Source organism: Numida meleagris, chromosome 7, assembly GCF_002078875.1.
Source record: "Numida meleagris isolate 19003 breed g44 Domestic line chromosome 7, NumMel1.0, whole genome shotgun sequence".
Classification (NCBI taxonomy): Eukaryota; Metazoa; Chordata; class Aves; order Galliformes; family Numididae; genus Numida; species Numida meleagris.
This window is the reverse complement of record NC_034415.1, coordinates 27,001,593-27,020,446: the sequence shown is the minus strand read 5'-3', so window position 1 is coordinate 27,020,446 and position 18,854 is coordinate 27,001,593. Positions and strand designations below refer to the sequence as shown.

Genomic DNA, 18,854 nt, shown 5'->3' with positions numbered 1-18,854 from the left:
AGAAAACTCAAGAAGCTAATGATGCCTAAAGTAAGGAAAATTCTACTGAGCCCTGCACGGGGATTGCTGGAAGATGCTTTGTGCTCTCCCTGATATTGGAGAGAATGGTCCTGCCCACATTAAAGCAAATTACATGAATCTCAGTTTCCTGCTATGCTGAGAGCCACTCTACCTGGCTTAAGAGCACGTTCTGGATTTTTCCTAAGTGCAAACATTCATCTCTCCTATACGTGGGACATCCCACAAGCGGTCAGACAGTTCGTTTATCTGGCAGGCTCTGGGAGACCCCTTAGTTGGGATTCATCCCAGTCCCTGGTGATGCTGTAATAGTTAATTGGACAAGTTATTTTTAAAAGCCTGTGCTGTAAGCTGAAGTGAGATGCAGTCCTTCGTAAAGACTTTTGTTTCTTTTCTACTATGCAAAATAACAAAAAAGACTAATCTTAAAACTGCTCTTAATGAGTATAACCAAAATATTAACAGTAGTAAACAAGAATACATTTGCTCATAACTTGTCATATCAGTGTAATAAATTAAGCCAGAAACACATTAACATTTGACAGCTTAAACAATGCAGGAAAAAATACAAACCTCACAGGGACTATGTGAAGCATGTTGGCAGTTTAACAGACATTTTGAGATGTAGATACATATATCAACCTTTCTGAATTTAGTCTTGATAACTCCTTTTCCTCTGTGTGCCAAAACACTGCCGTGTGAAGACTAATGAGTTCCAGATTTGTTTATCTTTGGTGGCTAAGGCAGATTCATGAGCCCCTTGAACCTATTTTACAGCGGTCATGTGACAGCAGCGTGCAAACACCAGAGGCAGAAATGTCTCTTTTGTGCTGATGGATATACAACGTGTTAAAAGATCTTGCAAGAAAGATGTGCTTGGCCATCTGATACAAGGGACCACGTCAAATCCATTTTGAATGATCTACATGAGTGAATTGTCCTGCCTATTAGCTTATATGTGTTTTGTTTATGTTCAGAGGTGTAATAACAAATGCTCAGAATAAATCTCGCACAAAAAGAGGGATTATTATGTCTAACAGCAAGACTTCATGATGTGCACTCAACAGATTTTTGCATGGATGATTGTTTTTTTCCAAACTTTTTCTTTTTTTAATTGCATAAGCTCGTGCAAACTCTGGTCCACCTAAGTGAAACTTCTTCCTCTGGTTTTTCCCCTATTGTGTATCTACGTCTTTATTTGTCTCTTTAGTATTTTGCTTTTCTATTAATTGATTTATGATGTTATAATATGTCAAAGTTAGCATTCCACATTTTGTGTAGATCTTTGGGAAAGCTGAGCAGAGCAGTGTCCTACTGCAGGTCCTACCTGCTGATTTCTTAGAATAGTCTCAACTTATACTTTTTTGCTCAGTTTTGAAAAGAGTGGCTTGCATCTCTCACTCCCTCACACCCATGACTGTTTTATATCTCTTGAAAGAAGAAAGTGGATGCAAAGGAGACTTAGATAACTTGAAGCAGAGAATGCTACATGAGTGTCTCTGGATGACAGCCAGTCGCCGTGGTGAACTTGCCTCTCCTGCTGTGGTTCCAGAGGTCTGGCCAGGGACAGGACAGGAGGCTGAGCCACGTGCCAAGCTGGTGATAACAGCAGGTAACAGAGAGTAAGTTTAAATAATTCTGATTGACACCCTAAGAAACTTTGTGTTGATTTTTTGTGGTTTTTTTTTTTTCTTTTTTAGCAGATGCATTTGGACTTACTATTTCAGTAGAGCAAATCCTTCTGCTGAGTCTGCTCAGTGTCCTTCTGTTTCTTGTAAGTAATATTTTTTCATAACTTCTTTGACTGGTCATATTTTTTAAATAAGCAACATGAAAAGTCAATAATGAATCCTCTCTCCTCAATTTCAATCTGAGAATGATATAATCCAAATGCAGCCAGAACCATGCAATACTTTCCATAGAAGCATGAACTTATGTGGCTGTGTCCCGTCCAGGAGATGCTGTTCATGTGTATCCTTGTAGTGTGTGATTTGGGGGAGGTGGGAGAAGGGAAGGAGGAAGAGAAAAGAAAAGCCAGATAAACTGTATTATGTATAGGGGTTATTCATTTGTATGGAAAACTTACTTGTTATTTGAGTATTTAATAAGTCATCTGAAACTTGAGCTCTGATTTTGTAGGAGTTGGCCTTTGTTAGCTTTCTGATTGAGATACTAAACCAAGGTCAGAATTTGTTCCATAGTAACAAGTAACAAAAACTTCTGGATTTCAATTCCTGTAGATGTCTTCGTTGTGTACTGTGTGTGCAATTGAACCTCGAGTCCCCATGTGCTACACATAGGATGAATACACAGGGAGAGATGGTTCTTGGCCAGAAATGTTTCCAATCTAGATAGATATGGCAGCTGAAAGGTGGATAAAGAGGAATTTTATTTTATCATAAGTGCACGTTGCTGAGTTGCTGAGAGGAAAAGGAATTCAGCCACAGACAGGAATTTTGTCTGCCCTGATGGGTTGCCTCTGCTCACACTTCAGCCACAGGTCACGTTGCTCTTTCCAATTCTGTATTTCCTGTTTGTAAAAGCAACCTTTTAATTATGATTTTCTTGACAGAATAAAAAAAGTGAAAAGCAAAAAAATACCATTTCACATAGGAACAGCAGTCCATTTCCATACCATGAGCAATGACTGTTCTTGTTCCAGCACAAGCCGGACCTCTTCGTAACATACCTTATAACCTGTTAATTATAATTTCCTTCTCTAACGCTTGGATCACACTACTAAATATTTTTAAATATCTATATATGTGTTTTTTAAGCTGCTGGGTTTGGGTTACACCTTTTCCATATGCCCAACCCACACAATCCCATCAACGCTTTCACACACCAGTCAAACACTCTATATTTGTGTGAAACTCACTGAAGGAAAAAAATTCCTATTACTACTACTACTAATACAGATTCATTTCTCACAACTATTCGTGTTTTCCTGAATGCCACTGAATGAATTTACTGCCATTGAACGTCTAACTTTTTGTTGCATCAATTTAGTGCAGATTTTTTATTTATATTCATAATTACTCCAGTCCCATCGCCACATGCCTTATTTTTTTTCCTTTTTACTCAACAAAGCTCTCTTTACAAAACTTAATCACTTCTTGTATGAGCAATTTCCCCAGTACATTTTATGTTCTGTTGGTAGTGTGAACGATGTTCTGAAAGTTGATACACATTGCAACAGCAGGTGTTAAGACAGGCAAGGAGGGAACAAAAGCTCTTGGTGCATGAAAAAGTCTAATAATAGACAATTTGTTCACCTGGCACTGGCTGCAATAGCGTTTGAGATGAGCTCATTGTTATTTGGCAGTGAGCTTTCTGCTGGTCGCAGGGATGAAAATATGGAAAATCCAGGTTGTGGAAATAAAGAGTTGCTAATATTAGAACAGCTTTAAATGGTGCATGATAGAACTGGAAAGGTTGCAGGTTGAGCTGGGGGGTTGAAATAGTGAGACACTTCCGTAACTGGGAAAGTAATCAATAAAGACACTGTTGTGTATCTACTTGCAATAAAATTACATGTGTAAACATTTTCAGTAGCTCTACTTCTGGGCAAGCTGTTCAGAGCAGCTTTGCACTCAGAAGTGTAGTTCCAGTTTTTTCTAGGCTTGCTGAAAACATGGCCATTAGTTAGGGAAGCTCACCATTCAAAACAAAGTGAAGCAATCTGGTCAAAACTGAACCACCGATCCATAAAGACAACTCACCACAGGGCAGTGCTGAGAGCACTGGGACCCCCCGTTTGAGACCCAAGCACCGGGTACACGGGGTGCATGTCCAGACTAGTGGGTGTGGGGAAGAGCAAGTGAGTCCTGGTCCTGTTGAATGCTCTCACATGTGATATTGATGCCATGAGCATTTAGGAAGCTTTATCTTTTAGGAGGGGAGCATGCCTGGTCTGAAGGAAGGGACAGATGGAGGCTGCACTTGGCTGTGGTTCCCATCCATCCCCCAGAAGATATAAGTGGAAGTAGTGCTTGAATTAAGCTCACAAATAGTCAATGTTTTAAAAATAAATTAAGTGGTTAGTATCTCACACTTCGAATAGTGAATACCCTGTAGAAGTTCATAAACGTTTAGCAGTCCATTCATACACTGCTTGACCAGTGTGCATTTGTGCCAGCATGTAAGTCTGCTTAAGTCCGAAAGTTGGCCCATTGAAAAGTCGAGGACCAGAGAATTAATTTCTTCATATCAGTTGTTTTTGTCCTCCCCTTCATTTTTTTTTTCCTTTTAAAATGTCAGCTGGAATTTAGGATGTAAGCGGTTAGGTATCTGAAGGGAGGCCACGGCTCTGAGCACAGATCAGATTGCTTTGCCTTCCACAACTCCCCCTTTGCATTCCAGCCTGACATAGTTTTGTTGCAGTTTCTTACTACATAGATAACTAAATGCTTTAAATACTAATTAAAATAGATGATGTTTAACTGTTGGCCTATGCTATTCCTCTATGATGGAAGACAGCAGCAAACAGAATCATCTATTATCATTATCAGCAGTGTCTTTATTTTCTTCTCCAGTCCTTATCCAAGCAATGCATACATCCAGGCACTGACTTGGTTCCCATAAACAGCCTTGTTTCCAGCAGAATCTCTTCCTCCACCTTTCCACTGTCTTATCTTTCAATTCTCCCCAAACCTACCTTAAAGCAATACATTGTAAGTTCCCTGGGGTTTTTATACTTGAAACTTCATATTGGAATTGTTTCAGGCCATAATGCATGAAGCCTCATTCTCTGAATGCAGAAATGCATTCCCATTAATCAAAGGAAAAGCTGAGTAAAGTGGTACAATCCACGTTCTCATTTTGCAAAATTAAAAGGGAGTATCGTTATTAAAAGGCAATTCGGCTAAATGTTTTCTGATGGAGGGAGAATTGGGACACACTACATTGTCCGGTGACTTTGCCAAAAATATGACACCAAGAGGCACGATAAATGAATGTATAAATAGTAATTGTTCTGAAAGGAGTAGTCATAAATCAAAATGTGAGTTGCTGGACATTTCTTTCACGGTGATACTTGAAATGTGATCTACCTTGAATTTAAAGAAAATCAGATTTTCTCTTCTAATTGCACCGAAATGAGATAGATACTGGAAACTCAATTTCCCTGAAGCAAAATCCTATGCAAAATATGAAGCTCTGCAACAAACATTAGACCAAATTTTGCAAAGAGGAGAAGTTTGTTGCAGAGTGCAAACCAGCAGTTTGTTGGAGGAAGAGGCTGTTAATCATACAGCACTTAGGGTTAGCAAAGTTCTGGCCTTGAATCAGTGACGCACTACAACAAATTGAATCACTCTCGTAGGAACAGATAAGGTGATCTGTGCAGTTCTGCAACAAATCTCAAAAGACCTTTTACCTTGCAGAACAGCTTGTGTTATAATGAAATACAATCCTATTATTTGTTGAGACCATTAACCAGCAGAATTTGACCTGTCTCATGCTGTCTGTGTAGATATTCTTCCTAGGGTTCATCTACCCTGCTTTTGAGTGGAGAAAATACCTGCAGCCTACTTCTCCCCTTTATATCCCTGAACAGCTTCTCTGTTAACATGCACAACCTGGGCACCCGTAGTAAAAACAGCTAAAAAGAAGAAGCCTGAGGTGTTTGTAGGATAGGAGAGTACTGGGTCTTACCAAAAGAGGGATCTTCCTAAGATTTGAGATCCTGTGAACTTGTCCCTACAGACATCATTGAACTCTGTTTCAGTTATTAGATCAGGTAAAGGATTCATGGGGCATTTTAAAGCCTGGGTGTACTTGTGTTCCCAGAAATCCTCTGGCTATTTCCCTCTTCCCTTCCAGAGTCTCTCTGAGACCAGTTTCTGCTATGCCTATAAGCAGTGGTGTGTAGGTTGGCATCACTAGCTATAATTCGCTATAATTACATTTGAAAGTAGTCCCTTGATAAGATTTGGAAACAGGGACCGGCTCAGTTATACAGCTATGTGATCTAATTTTATTTGCTTTGGTTTCACAGTCTCCCTCTTACCCCGCTTGTTGTTTGTCACTCTCTCTTGTGCTCTGGTTTACACCAAATGAGCTCATCTATGCTTCCTGTTTGTATAGCTTATGATATAGGGACAGCCCGGGGAAGAAGCATGGGGCCTTGAAACACAGACGTTTGCTTGGAGGATGCCAGGTTTGGAAAGGCAGGGGAAGGAAAGGCTTGGCAGTCCTGGGGATCTAGAATGAAGGGAATGTAACCAGGACCTGTCATTGCATTGCAAGAAAAAATACGAAGGCTTTTGAGCAGGAACATTTGCCATCAGCTGCTAGCCCACCTGGGTCTATTCAAGGAGTGATGAATTTTTGGCATTCCTATAAATTTGAAGTGGTCAAATGATGGTTGGTTGGTTGGTTTCTTTTCAAGTTTTATTCTGGAATAACAGCAATTGTGCGGAAATTGCTGCTTTTTTGCTAGGTACTTGAACACCAGCTCTGTGATGTAGGAAGCAGAGATGCTTGAATGGCCTTTGTGTTCATACACTACTGATGCACTTTTTGGTTTAATAACTCACGTTCCTCCAACACAGCCATTTCCTCAGCAGCAGCTAAGAACCTAATCTGGTGGCCAGACTGACCAATGCAAGACAGATTTCTGAGGCTCAGTGGCAGAAGTCAAAACTGGTGGTAATTTACGAGTGAGAAGAATGCATTTCTTCAGTATAGCCTGCAGGTCGCCATTACCTGCTAATAAATAGGTAATAAATAATCACTAACAGTGCCAGCTTCCTTCTGTTTTTGATCTCATGTAATACTCTGAGTCTATTTGTGCCACAGAAGAAATTACCTCGTCAGGAGGACAAACAACCCACAGCCAGATTTCCCTGCCACAGCCTGCCTCAGGCTGACTCCAGCACTTGCAAGTCTGCAGGTAAATCACTGCTTCCACCAAGAGAACTTTCTGGCCAACTTATCAAGTCTCTTGTGTCATCAGTATCTGTGTGGCTGACCTGGTCCCCAGGCAGTGATCATTCTCCAGTTGAGAACTTTGCTTTCCCATAGTGGTTTGGTCATTTCCTGAGAGCAAGTAGCCAGGCATGATTGCCGCCTTTCTCACTTCTTTCTCCTGTATTTCACTGAGTTTATCCACCTGCTAAAACTAAGAGGTGTCTTTTAAATGATTGATGCAATGAATTTCATGCTGTATCTCCAGTATTTTCTCCCTATTTTTCATCCAGCTCCTGGGGTCAGCCTGATAGGTTTTTATTACTAGAATATACACTAATACCTAAACATTTTTCAAGCCAAATCTGTTAATTACTTTTTCTATTATCTGCCTGGCTCTCCAAATGAATATATGAAAAGTGGAGAAGAGAGACACATGACACAATCTTCTACATAAGTCACTCTGTATATCCCAAACCATCTTCTAGTGCAATGCTAACTAATTTATATCAGATCACCCAATAATTATTAATAAGTAGTTGAACTGATATAAAATTAGTTCAGTAATGTTTCTTGAGTTAACAGTATCTGACTCATCACTGAATCAGCCTCTTTATTTTTTGCAAAATATTTGGAAATATGATGTCATGGGCTCTTGCTAAAGGTGCACGTAATGATTAAAATTTACTTCCCCTCCACCAATGGAGGCTGGCACTGTGGAAGTATGTTCTCAATCCATCTAAGGCCTGTGTATGCAAACCCTCTTCACTTCTCTGAGCCCACCAAAACATACATTTACCTAAAGTCTAACAATCATTTCCTTTCAAAAATGCCAAAATACCACATTCTGTCTGTATTCTTTAATGCCTTTGTGTTTCCTCCTCGTTACATCAGTGGGTGGCCATGTATTATCTTGCCTCACTTTGTGTTTTGCACGGAGCTTTCAGTTAACCAGGCTGGAACCAATAACTTTGATAGTGGTTCCCCCTCCAGAAATCCAACTCTTACTGCACATCCATTTTAAAAAATGTGTTATTGATACTTCAGGGGGCTTCAGGAGTCCACTCTGTTGTGTCTACAGCCAAGGGAAGGAGCTCACCTGTCATGAGGATAAAGATGCTTCTCACAGCCATCAGGTTGCGTGACTGCAGAGGTGCGGGCTCTTGCTGCAGCCCTCTGAGCCAAACCAGAAAATGGGGAATTTAATGGGAGACTGGCTAGCATAAGACTTCAATTCAAGCACAGGGGATATTTTGGTGATGATTTTTTAAAAAAATGCATGAATATTGGGTGGGCTCTCGCATCTCCAACTTTGAGTCATTTGAAGTTTGCCAGCCCTCATGTCTTTCATTAGTCAAGGATATTTGCTTCATTTTCCATCCATTTCTCTTCTTTTGTTGCCTTGAAGGAAACAATGTATTACAGAGAGGCTGTTTTACCCACAGAGACTGTACAGCAGCTCCTCTAACTCTGATGCTTCTCCTGACATTGTAGCCTGAAATTCATCTGTAATCCAACCTATTCTTCCTGTGCTGAGTTAACTCTTTGTTAAGGGAATTATGTCTTATCTGTGACAGTGTTGGTCACAGTGAAATACACGCAAATGTGTCTGAAAGACATGCAGTGATTTCTGCCATAGTTTCTTCCAGGAGGAGTTCAGCTTAACTTGCTGATCACAATTACCTGAAAATGTTTGGAGCCTTTTATTCACTAAATTTTGTTTAACCCCTTCCTTATTGCATTCAAGGTTTTGACTTTCCATTTTGGATGTCTCTGAGAAATGTTCAGGTAAAGTTAAGATAGCTTTCAGAGGCTAAAGAGGTAGTAAAGCTGGAAGACTGCTTTGTCTTCAAGGTGCATACTGGTCCCACTCCAAACAGAAGCACTACCCACCACTTTGAGTGAGTTGCAACTGCCTGCATGGCAGGCAGAAAAGACTCTCACTGGAGAAGGGAGAGGGCTGCCAACAGCATATTTTGCCGATGCCCAGTGGCTATGGAGCCTGTCCCTAGCCCCAGTTGTGTGAAGCAGCTCAGATATCTTTGACCCTTCTAGGCATGATGTAAAAAACCATCTGTACATAGCAGCTTTGGAGGAGGCCTGATGGCATGGGATTTGGAGCCGGGTAGAATGGGGTATATTCTGCCACTTGATTTATTGGCTGGTCAGATTGATTTGCATTTTCTGTGCAGGAGGATCGTTATGTTGCCAGGTGTTTATTCCAATTGGACTGTGAATTTTGCTAATTGCCAGGGCACCTACAGCTTGTGATTAACCTTTTATGAGAGCAAAACAAAATCTAAATCGAAATGTACAAAACCAAATGAGGAACATGGCAGAATGGCCTTCTTTTGCTATCAGTTCGTTGTCATAAAGTAGAACAAAAAAGCACCAGCCAGTGGTTACAGTGCAAGCCCTGTGCAAGCCAGTGGGCAGAGCCTGGGACTCCCTGGTCCCAGATTTTCTCATCAGCTCTTCCAGCAGATGGTCTGCATGGCCTTGTTCAGTATCTCCTCCTGCTTCCCCCAGGATGAGCCTTGTGGGCTGGGACAAGAAGGCTGTGTATAGCTTGGGGTGGTTGCCCTATATCACAGACCTGTGGGCCTATCTGCTCAGTTGATGCACATTGTGGCTTGACTTCTACAGCTGTTTTAAGTAACAGTTGTTATTCCTGCACGTGGTGTATCTTTTTTCTTCCCACATTGCTGGTGCAGCCAGTAGATGTCTGAGAGTTGCTGAGCACTTGGGCACAGCATAGAGGTATGTCCTGCTCAGTCCCTTAGGACTTTATAACTTCCCTTCAGCTTTTCAATGATGATGCAATAAATTACTCAGCAATAGAATTTAATTGCACAGCTGAATACATCATTTACAAGGCTTTTAGTGTCCCCTACTAAATTCTCCACTTTTTCATCTAATCTCTGTAGGCTGTTGTGACGTTTTCAGAGACCTGTACTGTTTTCATTCCTGGTAAATGTATCGGTAAATCACAGCAGGAGAAAAAGCCCTGACATCTATCCAGAAGTTTTCACTGCAGCTCCCAGCCAGCACCATGTTCCACAGGTCAGCCGAGAGGCACTTTGCCATTGCTCCCTAATTACCATGGAACCTCTAATCCAGGCCACAAATTCCTCCCTGCCCATACTCCTCTTTATTTCAGAATGCGTATCTAATAGCAACCAAGGACTTTTCCTATTTTCTCACTTGGAATCTGTTTTGGGAGCTTGGAATTGCTATCTAACTCAATCAGTAACATCTGTGACTGCGGGGCAGCCTGAGTGGGAATGGTTAGGGGGTTAGACAGATTTCCTGAATTTTAAGACTCTTTTCCTCTGAAGAGACTGCTTCGGGACAATCCAATTGCCTTTAATGCCGCTTCTTCCCTTCTTCATTTTAACCCCATCTTCTCTCCCCCTTTTTTTCCTCCCCTCCACCTCGCTCAAGTTGTTTGGGTTTCAGAAGTAAAAATGATTTTAAGGACGCATGCCAGCATTTTGAAAAGTTTCAGTTTCAAACACATGAAAAGGAAAGTCTGAAGGGATTCGTAGAACTGTATTGCAGCTTGCAGGTATGGCTTTGATTTTCCTTTTGGCAGGCTTTCGCCATCCACTCTTTCATTGCCTTTCCAGGAAACACTGCTGGGTGCCTAAAGACCAGCGCGCTTCTTACACTTGGCAAGAGAAGATAACAGTAACGCTACAGTTTGGGCTTTGAAAGATTAAAAGCAACTTTTATTCCTTACAGTATTTTCAAACTTCTTCAAGTTAATTTAAAATCCATTTTAGAGAATGTTTAAGAAGCAATACTGATTTTTTTTTTAAATTCTGAATATACTGTATACCTGTTATTTAAACCAAGTAAGAGGTAGATTAAAGTAAGTGCAACTCTTTAAAGCACATTAAATGCTTTGAGCAGTCCTTTCCCTGTGTTGGAAGAAACTCCCTGTGCTTCTGGGACTGGTCTCTTTATGATATCTCTGTAAAAGCCCTGGCAAGAAAAGACCATACTTGGAGTGCAGCTTTCAATTTTTCAGAAACTTTTTGTCCCCCTCCTCCTTTTTGGTCGTTGACCTACCTCACTGCTAGCCCAGTAGAACACAAGAGTGTCCCTACCCCAGTCTGTAGGGCTGCTGATAAATTATTCATACTGCTAACGAGGATTGAAAATTTTCAGGCATTTTTAAAGGCTTGCATCACTTTGTCAACATTTCTCTCACACCTGCATGCTTCAGGCAGTCAGGTGTTTAAAATTACCGACACAGAGCTCTGCCCTTCTCCCCCTGAAAGTGCTTTGCTCAACAGTGGAGTCCTGTGGCTATTTTGTCTGTTTGTCTGTGTGAGGTTTGTTCTGTGCTAATTAGCGTGAGGGGAAAGGGGACTCTGAGAGGACTGTGTTAATTAGCAAAAGGGATCACATATCTCAGCTTATATTAATTTTCAAATGACAAGACACAGGTGCACATTTAGTGGCAGTGAATGCATGTTAGCATTTAAGGGCTTTTCTTTCTTTTTTTTTCCCTTGCTTTTTTTTCCACTCCAATGGATGGATCTTCCTTTAGAGGGAGTTATCAGAAGGGAAAATCTCAAAGTAAGGAAGCCCCTGCTGTAGCTAGGAGCTACATGATATGAAAGGACTGATTATGTTTATATTATGTGGTCTCCTGTGAAAAAATCAAGCCTTCCAGCTAGAAGGGAAAGGTCACTGGATGTGAGGAAACAACTGACTCAGTGTCTTAATTCTGAAGGAAATGAGTCCTTTGTAGATGAGAGGGATTTTCTGGTCTAGTTCAGTAAAAGGCATAGAACTATGAAAATAAGTATTTTTTTTTATGTAGGGTTGGAGAGTAAAGTGGAGAATCAGAAGGACTGGGGACCAGAAGAGTATTACAGACAGTCTTATTTTTACCTTTAAATGTTCCACAGGTGACTGGAAGTGCTGTATTAATCTCCCAGTGCATTATCCATGGTACCTGTAACAAAAACTTGGTAGAAGGAGAGTGTCTGAAGAGGCCGTTTGGTATGTATATATTGCTCTTTGAATATAGACCTGATCCCATATTGAGCCCAGTCTTGCCTCCAACTCATATTTTGTGGAGATGAGTTTGCTGTGGCTTTAGCTGAATGCTAAGATGAGAGCTTGCATCACTGCTGACCCGTCGTACCCCAGGGAGTGTCTTGGATGGGCTGGGCCCCTTTGCTTTGCTTGGGCAGTGCTTGCACCGACAGAGGGTCTCAAGCGTGCAAATCCTTCCCATGTATCACTTAGCACAGTAAAGAAGGAGAGAGAGGCAGCATGAAGCAAGAATGCTTACACAACAATGTGGGTTTCCACAGCAAAGTTTGAATGCAGATGAATTTGGCTACAAAGAGGAAAAAATGAACTTAAATTTAGCCTGTTCCTTTATTTGGCATCACAAGGTTACTGTGGGCATAGTTTCTTTGGCCTTGTATAGGTACACAGGAACGCATGTGTGCTAGTAGCCAAGATGTTTTGGTGAACACCATGATAGTTCTGTGGGATTGCAAAATGTTTAGGAATCTAAAATTTCATATAAACTGCAATGGCATCAGGAAGTATAAGCACTGTAAGTCTTTACAGATACTGGTCACTTGAAACAGATATACTTGAGAGCTTTGGTGTATATGCCAATCATTCAGTCATTCCGTGGCAACAGTTTTGCTCTGAAATAAAGCCAACTGAATAACTGGGGATACTTCATGCCCTAGCAGGAAGTATAGAGCATGTTTAGTACTATGCTTACAATGAAAGTGACCATTTTGATAAAGCAGATCACTGCAGAAGTTGATCAGAAATGCAAATGTAATAGAAGATTGTTTTTAATGGCTTTTGAGGAAATATTAAGATTTATTCGTGTAGAGACCTACTCAGCATGTTGCACGAATTCCTGTTAGCACACTAATAAGTCAGTGTGTTACCAAATGTTTAGTCATTATAATTACAGCCACGTATTGTCCTTTTTCCAAATAGGTCTGGCTTAATTGCACCATTTTTCAGCAGGATTTATGCGGTCCTGTTTAATCTAAAATTAGTACATGCACAAATGAAGTGCAAACTATTTTCTGTCACTGAACTGTGAAATATTCTCCAGAATAGAGATATACCAACATGTTCCGAAAAAGATGCAATAAGCAGTCAGGCAACTTTGTGATTTGTCTCCTTCTATACAATTTGCTAGAACTAAGAAGAAATACGCTAAAACATACATTAACTGCCAACTGAACAAAAATTTAAGTTAAATGATCTAAATTGAGCAGTCCTTTTTGATCATCACCAGTAAGACAGAGGATGGGGGAATCATAAATCTATCTTGATATTGCTAGCTTTCAGCATTTTTGAGTACAGTAAGAGATGGTGTATTTAATATATCACATCCATCTATCACATGTAAATGTATCACATTTATAAGATGCTCTTTAGGCCAAGTTGTATGGGCCTAAATTTTAAGTTACTGTGACTAATATTCCTTATTACCCACATAGCTCTGAGGGCCTAAGGATATATGTAGGACATGGGAGACATATAAGCAGGAGCTGCTTGAACTTGGGACATGTGTAGCAATTGCAGTACATACGTAGTGATGTGATGTTTGGAATCTGTGTGATTCCAAGAGTACTGTAACTTAGACATGAAAATCTAAGTGCATGGCTGAATCCCACTTGTATCTAATGGCCTAATGCTGGCTGAAATCTTGGTTCAATTTGCATCTAACAGGAAAAAGTTTCTTTGTCTTCAGTAGAGCTTTGGTCTTGCCATTTAGAACGGAAACTGACTGACTGCTGTGAGGAAGTCTGCTTGTTTTTAGGGTAAATCAGAAAGCCAACAGAAGCTCCCATGTTACTTGAGTACGTGAGTACTATTGTTGTAGTGCTAAGGGCTGTTCTGCCTCTAAACATGGGAGATTCTTCATGTTGCCTTCCTGTCAGTATTTGTAGCTGCAGTGTAGATAAATGCAGATTTTGAAAGCTACTCAGTTTTGTGCAGTATGAGTTTGATGTAGAAAGTAGGAGAATGGCTCTATTATTAAAAATATATGAATGTTGAATATAACCCTTGGTTCAAATCTACTGCCTTGGTTTTTATGGCTTGAAATTCTTTCTTCGTGTGCCTTAGTGGACTAAAATTTTCAAGACTTACTTGAAGTAGGGCACCCAGTGACCTGTGTGGTATGATCTTACCCACAAGATACACGCGTCTTTGTGTGAATGAATGGGTTAATATGCTGACAAGCAGTAGCTTGCAGGTCACTGCCATTTCCCTCTGCTTCAGCATGTCACCACAGTAATTCACACTCTGAAACCTTAAGGCTATATCTGGTAACGTTCACTTCTTCATGCTGCAAATAGAAGCTTCAGCGGAGCTGTCTCTTAAATAGCACCAGCCCTGAGTGAGCACAGCAATCCTTGGGGATCAGAACCAACGCTGGGCCACCTCAGTGTGGCTTACAGCGGTGTTTGTGATGTGTATTATCCCAAAGCTGAAAGTACTGATAAACCAGTGAGGCTCATCCCTGTGGATGTGGCACTGGTAGTTTGGGCTTTGGGTGAAGTCCTTCGTGGGTGTAGAAACCCTCCATAAAACATGAATCTGTCCTTGGAGCACACAGCTTGAGTTTTCTTAAATAATGGTACTTCTAAATGAATGTGAAGGAAAAAACATGCTTTGCTATCTACTACTCAAGCTACTTATTTAATAGGTTCTGTGATTTCAGTTGCTTCCACAACAAGCTCAGCATTTCCAGTGCTACATGGGTTTTTGAACAGCTTCAGGTAGGCAGCTTAAGTCTCCCCTGATTTTATTGTGAAGCATTGTTTCTCTTTAGCGTGTTCCCCTCCACGCGGGGTGACCTTAGCCTGCCTGCATGCCAGGGGAGCTATCTCCATCTGTTGGACTCATGTCACATGAACTGCCGACCTGTGCTGCAGTAGCACCCTACAGCACCTGCGAGATGCTCCGCTGGCTTCTGTGTGGAAAGGAGCACCTGCAGCAGCCTGGAGGAAACTAGGTCGCTCTTGTAGGTACCTTAAAATATGAAGGAAAATTCCTCCTGAAAACTGCGGAGCTGGAAGCAATTTTTTAGCCCTTTTCAAGCAGAAGGGCTGTTCTTGCCTTAGTTCACAGAAATTAATGCTGAAGGCACCTGGGCTCGAAAGATGGAAGCTCTGCTTGCTTTTCTCAAGTTGGATATTCTGATATTTCTGGTGCATCTTGAATATGTAGAAGCAGCAAAACTTGTCTAAAGGAATAAAGGCATCAGCACAGGAAGGGGACAGATGGTGCGTGTTCCTGAGACTGAACCACAGCTCGATGTTCCCAAAGAAAGTGAATCCCGCAAGGTAGATGTGGCTTTAAATGAGCTGGTGATACTGAAAGGTGAAAAAGGAAGGAATGCCCCAGGTGAGTGATTGTCCTGCGGGGTGTCAGACCCGGCCCTCCTTCGTCAAGTTGGCCATGGGAAATCTCTCTCCAGGAGGGCTGAGTTGCAGTGGGATGGAGAGGGGCTGGTGCAGGGATGCTCTCAGGCTTCCAGCATTTGCACAGAATGTTTCACGGTGATGTGCTGACGCTGTCTTTCTGATCATTTCATTTTAAAGGTAGCTTTTAAAAGAGGAGCCTGAAGCAGTTTTGTGCTCGCAGGACGCTCTCTGCTCCTTGCAATCCTGAGGCCTTTAAAACCTACTTCAAGTGCCTGGGGGTGCTGAGGTGCTGGAGGATTGGTTTTCCTGGGCTGCTCTCCAGCTGTGCAGGGTCTTGTGTTAAACTAATTTATCTTTTTGGAAGAGATTACCGGCATCTAAATGGTTATTAATAAAGGAGAAATTGTGTTTTTCTCACCTGATTTTTTTTCTACATGTTTGAAAATAGCATTTTTTCACACAAGTTTCTGCCAAAAAAAGACTTAGTGATTCACCTCAGCCCGTGGCCAGTCTTTTGAAGCAAAAGTGCAAGGATTGGTTTAGATAAGTTACATGTTTTGCACGGGGGAGATGTTTTCTTGGCTCACATTGGTAGAGGATGACATTCTCTGAACTGCGAGAGTTCCTAAACCTTTCAGAAGACTTCTGCTTGATTTTCAGGCTTTATTATGGTAAGTTGAGATTTCTTTTTAATTTGTTCCTAGTGGGGTTGGTCTTGCAGTTAGAATGCTAACTGTCATTTAATCTCTATTTTTTTCTAAGTTTACCAGGTTGCAGTAAGTGTGCGTCTATATTTTTCTTTCAATTTTCTGCACTGTAGTAGATTTTTTTTCTTAATTCCAGACTGTATTTGGAGTATTTCTCTCTGATTCCCGTAGGCTGTCTGCAACTAGTCTAGGCTAAGGATGAGCTGGAAAAAAATACGTATATGCTCCAGGAATATAAATTATTTCCTAACTTCTCCAAGTTAAATTGGTGATTACATTTTTTCATCTTCTCAGATACCAGTTAGAGTATCATAAATAAACCCTGAGTTGTTGTGAAGGAGTATCTGATTTCCTAGATTAATCCAGAAGATATGCTTTCAGATCTCAGACCCTTCTCCTTAACCTCTGTTCCACACACAGTTTATGCTGAGATCAAGTGGAGACAAATACACAATAGAACCTAAATAGTGCTGCCTAATAGGAGCAGCTGAGGGAGGTGTGCTATATCTTCTCATAGCAACCGTAGGCCATGTTTCAGATGTGGGGACTGAATGGATCCCATGCAATGGTTTCCATGGTTGCACAGGGTTTGGTGTACCCAGTAACATTAATAGTCAAGTCCTTAAGAAAATAACTTGTACAAAGACAATTCTTCCCTCTTAATTTCTTATGTTAAATGATTATTCTATGGACATTTGAATGGACTTAAGACATGAAAGTTATATTAAAATTTAGACTGTTGTAAAATTTGATTTTAGCATGGGCTGAAGCCTTTCATACTTCTGTAAGCAAAACTTCAGGTGCCTCTTCAGTAAACACCATAGGATTTGGCTGATGAAATAATGATTCTTTTTCTTTACTTGTATATTATTTTAATTTATCTTAACAGAAGTGAGGTTGCCATTTTTATTCTGGCAAAGACTATTATGTTGATGATGGCTGAGTGTTTTTGGAAGAAGGCAATGTGAGGCTGAGAGCTGATAGGTGGGATCATGGTTGTGATGATGTGACTTACCATTTTAAGCCCAGTAGGTAGCGCTGGATCAATGAAAAATCCTTTATAAGGGAATGCCAACTTATATGTTTTAATACCAGGTTGAAGATTTTTGCCTTTGTTGTCATCTAGGGTTCCCAGAGGCTCTCCTTTGTTGGAGGTTGTCCATTACCTCATTTTTTTATGTCCTGAAAAACCTCACCTCTTTATTTTTGTAACTTCTGTGATAACAGCACTTTTAAATTACACCTTCGCCAGCAGTCATAGGAAAGTCCTCAGTAAGTGTTGGTGTGCTTGGTAGTTCCACACAACCAGGACTTCCACATAACCTAAAATCACAAATGTTTGGGCTTTATGAAAGACTCCTTCTATAGCTCTGTCAATTTCTGTCCTAATTCTGGGATAAACCACACGAAAATGAGGTGTAGGATCACAGGGAATCTGTGATGTGATCTGTGATGTGAAAACTGCTGATTTACTGGAGCAATGTTCTGGCAGTTGTGTTTGACATTTCAAGTCTCAGTGGGTATATCTAATTGTACTTGAGCATGGGGCTCATATATCCATCCCAGAATCATAGGCTGAAATATGCAGAGGTCTCAGAGAGCTCTTCAGAAATACAACACAATGCTTAAAGAAATTGTCCACATTTGTGTGACTTTGATATTTATAATAGCTAGTAGCTACTGAGATATAATCGGGTGCGGACTTCTGGCCTCTGCTGTATGACTGAAAACCTGTGTGAGTGTATGGAGCTCTGTAAACCTCCCAGTGATTTATGTGAAATGTTTATTATCTGGCTCACAGATGTGTACTAAAGCACTGTTTACAGAGAAGCTCAGTGTGCAAAAGGGTTGAATTTTTAGCTTGTGTAAACTGTTGTTTTCCCCCCAAAGTCAGCAAAGTTACCATTTGACGTACCCCAGCAGAGGATCTGGTCTCTAACAAACTTTCTATGTATTGTTCTTGGCTGCATCTATGAATATTTGAGTGTGCTGAAGCTGGGCTCTGAATGCATTCATTCATAAACCACGGTATAAATGATCAAACACAAGGCTTCTTGATCTCAAATGCTGTAAATCCTCTGCTTTCAGGTTTACTGGACTGGAGACTATCATAGAAATACTTCTTCCTCCCATATGTATGAGGCAGCTGAACTCAAGTATTGCAAGTCTGGAAAAATGCCCTTCCGCGTCCCTGGATTTCTTGGCACTTCTAACAGAGTGGACAGAAGCATCTCAACCTTCATGTATGGAGGTGCTGGGCCAGGTACAGCCTGCCTACGTGGATCACATCTCCAGAGACACTGCTTACTGCTTTAGGTAAAGTAGTGGCAGTGGAGAAGGGGTATTTACCTGAATATCTGCAAAATGCAAGCAGAAGGATAGGTGACTAATTTTAAAACAATTGGTATATGTTTGGATAAGCTTATTTTTGGATTTCAAACCTTTTGTTATAAAAACATTGCATAGATTATTAACGAAGGTTGATCACTGTTTGCATTTCCATCTGGGTTTGTTCTGCATTTTGCAGATTTCTTTACAGAACAGTTGTAAAGCCTTAGAGCAAAGCTGTTGTGAAATGGATTTTGAGTCATGAAACAAGTACTGACTTCTCCTTGGGCATATTATTTTTTTTGTCAGCGATCAAAGTAGTTATATTCACATAAGCATTATTTAAAGGCAGTGTTTTCTAAGGGTGTTTATATCCTGATGACATCAGAGAAACCTGTACAATGAAGACTAACAGTGGAAGTAAAGATCAGAACTTTTTCACCCTTTTTAGGATTCT

General features: G+C 40.8%; 1 long non-coding RNA gene across 7 annotated transcripts in view; it reads left to right on the top strand.

Annotated features, from left to right (window-relative positions):
* The window catches only part of LOC110402786, a 56,067-nt gene that overhangs the window by 19,440 nt on the left and 17,773 nt on the right, over nt 1-18,854 (top strand). For 3 of the 7 annotated variants that reach the window (XR_002441305.1, XR_002441304.1, XR_002441303.1), the window contains exons 1-3: nt 11,279-11,514; nt 11,850-11,943; nt 18,158-18,385. This is a non-coding gene — a long non-coding RNA (uncharacterized LOC110402786). The other 4 variants (XR_002441302.1, XR_002441300.1, XR_002441301.1 and 1 more) reach the window with 4 other exon arrangements.